Source organism: Stegastes partitus, unplaced genomic scaffold (genome assembly GCF_000690725.1).
Source record: "Stegastes partitus isolate 25-593 unplaced genomic scaffold, Stegastes_partitus-1.0.2 Scaffold38, whole genome shotgun sequence".
In the NCBI taxonomy this organism is placed as follows: domain Eukaryota; kingdom Metazoa; phylum Chordata; class Actinopteri; family Pomacentridae; genus Stegastes; species Stegastes partitus.
The window spans coordinates 844,079-850,078 of NW_007577769.1; positions in this window are offsets into that span (position 1 = coordinate 844,079).

Genomic DNA, 6,000 nt, shown 5'->3' on the forward strand with positions numbered 1-6,000 from the left:
TTGGTTGTCTGTCTCTAAGTGTAGCCCTGTGATAGACTGGTGACCTGTCCAGGGTGTCCCCTGCCTTCACCCTAAGTCAGCTGAGATAGACTCCAGTCCCCCGCGACCCTAGTGAGGATTAAGCGGTGTATAGATAATGGATGGATGTTTAATTTATTTATCTAAGCTAATCTGGTTCAAAAAAAAAAAAAAGTAGTGATATATCATTCATCTATAACATTAAAACAGGTGACGTAGCAAACATGGATCATTTCGTTCCAATACAACGTTCTGCTTGGAAACGTACAATCCAGAGATTCATGTGGATGTTATTTTGGCGCATACCACCCACCCTATTATTGCTACAACACTGTACAACTCCAGCAGCCTTCACTGGCAGGAAAATGTCCCCCACCACACCACAAAAACTGCAACCCAAAAGAGGATGTGAAGCCAGACACCACACGACATCCCCACAGGTTGACGCACTGATGCTTCGATGCTTTTGGCGACACAAGGGAGACCTAGACATTATTAAGCAGGTGGATCAGTGAATGCACCAAAAATATCGATGTTATTTTTTAATAAAAACACTGCAAAACAAAGTCTTTGCTACATTTATAGGAGGCTTTAAAGGCTGCTGGTGAAGATTCTCTACTACTGCCAAAAGTAAAGGAATTGTGTAAGAAAAAAATGTGAGGGGTAACATCTCTGGAAGGTGTTTAAGACGTCTAAAAGCTCTAAAAACGAAAGAGTTTCAGAAACAGTGTGTGACACAATAAAATGCCAAAGTTTCAGCTCTAACTATACTTTCAACTCAAAGGCCAACTTAGTACAGCTTTTACCCCCACATGTGTCTTCACCAGCTTCAAAGACTGAGTGTGTAAGTGGAACCAGCATAACCAAAGTGATTTAATCAAACCTCTCTGTAACAGAAAAAGAAAAGTTTGTTTTTAAATGAAATTGGAATTTGTTGTAATGTTACAAAAAAAAAAAAGGAAGACGTGATCCAAAAATGTATAATCTTCCTGTTGTCCTTAATTTACAGTCATAGGGATGTGTTTGCTTCTTTCATCTTTTTCATTGATTCATATGATCCAACAATAAGATCAGGTATCAGGTTAACTCCAGCTTTTTGTTTCCTGTTTTGTGATGTTGCTACATGGTTTAGAATATAACTTACACAATGATACAAAAACATGTGTGAATAACATCCAAAGTATTTATTGGTGCGTGTGAATGATTGTGATCTAACAGATGTTGAACTCAGAGGGAAGGTAATAAAACAAGCCCAAATCTGGTCTGTGGACTCCAGCTTCGCTACTACTGCCAACCTCAGTCACGCTCTTCCTTCAAGCTGCACGAGCTCTGAGCATGAGGAAAGGACGGACAGGTTCTGGCACATCACGGGTGACCATCATCAAGAAGAGAAAAGCACTTTGCCAATGTTCACGAGCAGCACAAATGGCTTGAACCACTGATAATGAACATATGGGTAGAGGAGAATCTCTTCAGCTTGTTAGCAATATCAAACACACGCAACACGACACCCACCCACACTGGCATGTCTGTACACATACTCACGTGCTTTTTATTAGCAAACTCAAACATGAGGCTTACTGTTAAACTTAATGCACGGGGATACATTCACAGCATGCTTACCAAACCTATTGCAGTGTTTCTGAAACTTTAAGCATAAATTTACTCCAATTCAAGATTGCTTTCTAAGCTTTCAGTTCAGCTGAGTTCAACCCACTCTTTTTATTTGGAAAAGTCAGACTGTTGGAGAAAAAATGAACAGTCCCATGCAGCCATTAAGGGAATTATTTCAATCCCTACATTGTTGTCTCCTATGATAATTGTGCCTGCTGCTCTCTTTCATCAGGGGCTTTTGGCTCCCTCCAACCAGCCCAATTAGTAGCCCTGCTGAGGTGAAGTGTATTATGCAAATACAAACACTTACTGTACCAGCATGAGCAGCCCCCACGGGTAGCCTACAACAAGGCTATGTTAAATGAATATTAGATTTGTTGTGCCTACAACAAGTTACCTATTGTTGTGCTGGCCTTTCTGCTGCTCTGGAAAAGCCATTCAAACTAGATAATCTGTCTGCGTCTCGTCAATGCAGCGCACTGTTTCGCCGTGCTTGGACGAAACGCTAAGACAAAGGGGCTGTTTGATTGAGAATATGAAGCAATTGGTGTGGTAGAATAAAGGGATACTTCTTACAGTCGCTACTGTTTGTCGTTAGATGACTGGATGCAGGAAAAACACAGCAACTTCCAGCTTTCTTGTAACTTAAACTTCTGGCTGTTGGTGTCTATTGTTTCATGTTTATCTCTCATTGGGAACAATTGCATTTGTCCCTGAAGCCAGTGGATGTGACAGTTGGGTCAGGGCTATGAAAGAGCTGTATTGTCCTTCCTCACACCCAAAGGTGTGCTTGGAGACAGACCAACAGCGTAGCAACGTAACGGTGCAACAAGTTCTGTCTGTATATTTGTACCACATGACTGCTGAAGGATCCATTGTTCTTTTCATGACCCACATCAAGTGGGTACATTTCAGTATATATCCATAAACACAAACAGCAATACAAATGATGCCTTTTGGAAGCGGGAGGGTTGCTTGATGTTTTTCTGCTTTACTATAATGCCACGTCAGTCACCATTACCGATGCTATTTGTTATATTTTTATTAAATCAAACAGTGCAAATCTCCCACACACTGAATTTGTTTTGATATTTTATTTGTGATATTTTAGGAAATGAAAAATGTCATTGAGTCACGCAGGCAGAGGTAGACAGACCATGGTGTGTTGTGAAGCATACCGTCACTTTCTCCCTGGTCATTTCAGGCAGCTGTTGGTAAACAGCACTCCCCACAGCCCGCCAGTTAATAACAGGGTTGAGCTGAAACACAATGGGCTTCTTCCTGGCACGCTCTAGCAGAGAAAAGAACAGCAGCTTTGAAAGCAGTATGAGCGGTTCCCCAACAACAAACAGGGCAAAAAATACAACCGGTTTTTGTTTGTTTATTTTTTTTATAATGACATATTTCATTTATTTGCATGTTGATGCAAAAGTGAGGACGTGTTGCAGTTCAGGTGTGTGGGAGAACTGTGTAGATCAGTGTGGTATTCATTTACAACAACAACAACAAAATCATTCGGACGAATCCAGTATCAATAATTACACAAAAGCTCCCTTCGATGCATGTCTTGTTTAACATGTTCAGAATAAAATCCAAGAACCAAGTAAAGGAACAATTGTGTTATGACCATTATCACCCAGAAATTCTTCAACCTCACACCAAAGAGCAAGTAGGAACAGAATTTAGCCACAGAAGATGTTATTTAACATCTGAGCTCGTCTGCCTCCATCAGAAATCCAAGAGCTGTACTGCCTACTAGGTCTAAGCATTTGTTTGTATGCAACATATATGATACAGTATCAGAATCAGTTTTGTTGCCATGGAGGGTTCCACACATAAGGAATTCCACTTGTTTTGGTGCACTGACAAGTAGAACATTTTAAAGATGAATAAAAGACATAAAAATGTTGCAAGTCAATAAATGTAAGTGTTACACGACAAATAAGACGCAAATGTAGTAGGTCAAAGAAATGTAAAAGTCATGAAGAGCAATAGAAATATTTACCGTGTGCAGGAAGGTGCAAGTTATTCATCTGAGAATGTACAAGATGATATAGCATGCAATCTAAAAAACTTGAAATGGATAATAAAAGGATAATAAGACACTGTTTAAAAAGCTGTGCATAAATGGGACACATTAAATCAGTGACGATAGTGGGGGGTTGGGGGAGAGAGACAGTATCAATGGGAGTCTCTGGCCTCTTTGAAGAGGCCAAGAGGTTCCAGTCCTGCGAGAGCAGCTCGAACAGTATGTGTCCAAGGCAACACCTACTGTATACATTCAATGTCAATGCCATTTATTATGACTCCTAAATCTGAAAGGAATCATCATTTGTGTGGACTTCTGTGCTATGAATGAACGCTCCCTGGTAACACATCCAACAACCATTTCAAAGAAAGACAGCTCCTATATTGACATTACTTTACCTTTTGGGTAACTGGCAACAGAATGACATCACACTTGACAACATTTTGTTTGGAATAAGCTCCTTGACCAGTTCTTTGAAATCAGTGTGAGCCATGCCATGGAGGCTCAGCGTATGGAGTCACTTTAGTCTGTGCCTTTGATGTGTGAGAATGGTATGCTGAGGTCCAACTTCTCTTGCTGACGCTGACTCACTCAACTGTGAGCTAGCGTGACAGCCAAGGCAGGTTAATGTGTTCTCCCTCCAGACAAACACAAGAAATACGACTGACTGACTGACTGCTGCCTCCAGGCAGCAGAGATGAAGCACAGAGGAAAGAAAGTTCTGTTTGAACATTTTTAAGGTTTTCATTTACATTTTTAAGTCCCTTTTTACCAAAAAAATAAATAAATAAAGTATATGGAACTTATCCTATCTCCATGTTTAAGACATCTACTCATAATTAGTGTGATAGAGCACACTTACTGATGCACCTCAGTGCACACATTAGCAAAGGATCATCATAATCCACCCGTAATGTAAATTCATCCTGCCCCTGGGCAGACACAGCAAAACTCTGAGCTCTGTTTAAAACCCTTATGAGTGTCTCACATTTATGCCACTACTACATGACATGAGTAATCAGTTCCTAGACTGACAAAATCAATACTTTTTAGTGAGTCTGTAGCAACCTTTGACATGCGTGATGTTGATTATGTGCTGCAGAGGTATTCTTGAAAACATCCTTTGAGCAGACTCAAACTCTGAAAACAGGCTTTTGATAATAAAGCTTAGGTGTGAAAGCAAATCTATTGTTGTATATCTACTGGAAAAACAATAACAGGACAGTGTGTGGCATGCTTGACTTGATAAATAGCAGTTACCTCCCATAGCACAGTTGTGGATCTGTTCACACATATGCACACAGAATCCAAACAAGTTTGTCTACATTAGCTACAAAAACAATTGCTTTAATTCCTTCTATCAGATGGCAATGAAAGCTATGGAAAGAAATGCATTTTAAAGCCACTTAAAGCCCAAAATGTTGCACTTCTAGCCACTTGATCTGTCATTGTATTATTTTAAGACAGCACAAATACATCCATACTTGCAAGACAATGTGGGTTTGAACAAAAGCAAACCTAAAAAGAGTGGAATGCTTTCCAGAGCTAAATCAACGTTATCATCACGTTATGTTTATTTAGTTATAAGTACAAACTGTGCACAGTTCCTGTTTTTAGATCACTGGAGGCGGGCGGGCAGGGGATTATTGAGGGAAGCATGCTGGTCTGGTTAGATTGAAGTGAAGGAGCTATAAAGGATCTGAGGGCAGAGGGAAGTGGGAAAGTTAAGTAGAATGTGGTGGTGGTTTGTAGAGGTTGGATGATGTGCTCCAAGGGGGTAAAGTATGTGTGTGTGTTTTTAGTGTGGTTGATGAGGGCTGAATGGGGCACTTGTTGTTAAGAGGAGATACACCCACTGCTGGTGGCCCCTTATTCCTTTTTACTGTGGAGATCACAATATCTCTTCCCATAAGAAAAGGAGAAACCGGGGTCTGTAAGGTTAGAGTTCCTGAGACATATATGAACACACACATAAAGACAACATGCTCACAGAGGAGCACAAACAAAAGACACACAGCTAGATATCCACCTTCCTGCTCTCTTCCTCCCATCTCTTTTCACTGACTGACATTTATAGTTCCAACAATGGACTGTAAACCTCACAGTAGCTCTTTATGATGGCAAAGGATCTGCACTTTTATTAGGGGCAAATGTTGAAATTACTTCTCGCTCTTCTCCCCGGTGCTGTGATGTGTAATTCCTGCCTGCGACACAAAGTCCAGAGTCTGCTGCCAACACACTGAGGATGACGCAGAGGATTGGTTCACCTACTGAACCCAGTCAGTCAGGTGAACTCTGGCTCACCTGACTGACTGGTCATTCAGGCAGCTGACAAATAC